Raw genomic sequence first — 699 nt, 5'->3', positions numbered from 1 at the left:
GTGACCTTGCATCACAGACCTCCCCCCCCCCCCCCCCAAAAAAAAAAAAAAAAAAAAAATCGCTATACATGGTTCTTAAGTTAAGACAGATTCTGAAAGAGCAGACTCTGAGCTTTATAATGATGCCTAACCATTCCTAGTAAACTGTATTGGATGGAAAACATGCACTGAGGAAAAGGGCGTACCAGGAAGAGCTAATACAGTGTAATAGAGTATTCAAGCGATTTTACCAAGCCATGCAAACTGTGCAATGAATGGAACAAAAACAGAATCGTAAACACCACGAACAATGAAGGGTGTATCAGATGAAGCTGAAAAACGCCATGCTGTTTTACCATAATCTGCCAATAACAAATTCTAACTTCAAAGCAGTAGCCCCAACTAATTAAAAAGATGATAAGGGTTGAAAGTGAAGAGTGTGGAAAGGATTTTTAATAAATGAAAAAGGGCCTCTAAGACATGTAGGCCTACCATTCTAAAAATAATAGTAGAAATGTTCTGGGAAAATTCCTAACAACACCATTTCCCAGTCGTTTTATGATCCAAACTCTAGCATAATGTGGAGATTATTTTTTTTATTCAGAAATATAAAAAAAATCAAAATGGACTATGTTGACCCTTTCACCTATAAATTTTTGTGTCGTCATGTGAAATCACATTACCTGCGACTTTTTGTTGGTTTTGTGATGCACGGTCACA

This window comes from Diadema antillarum, unplaced genomic scaffold (assembly GCF_040938485.1).
Source record: "Diadema antillarum isolate AM-2024a unplaced genomic scaffold, OU_Dant_1.0 seq00000512_RagTag, whole genome shotgun sequence".
In the NCBI taxonomy this organism is placed as follows: domain Eukaryota; kingdom Metazoa; phylum Echinodermata; class Echinoidea; order Diadematoida; family Diadematidae; genus Diadema; species Diadema antillarum.
Note: the sequence above shows the minus strand (reverse complement) of the source record.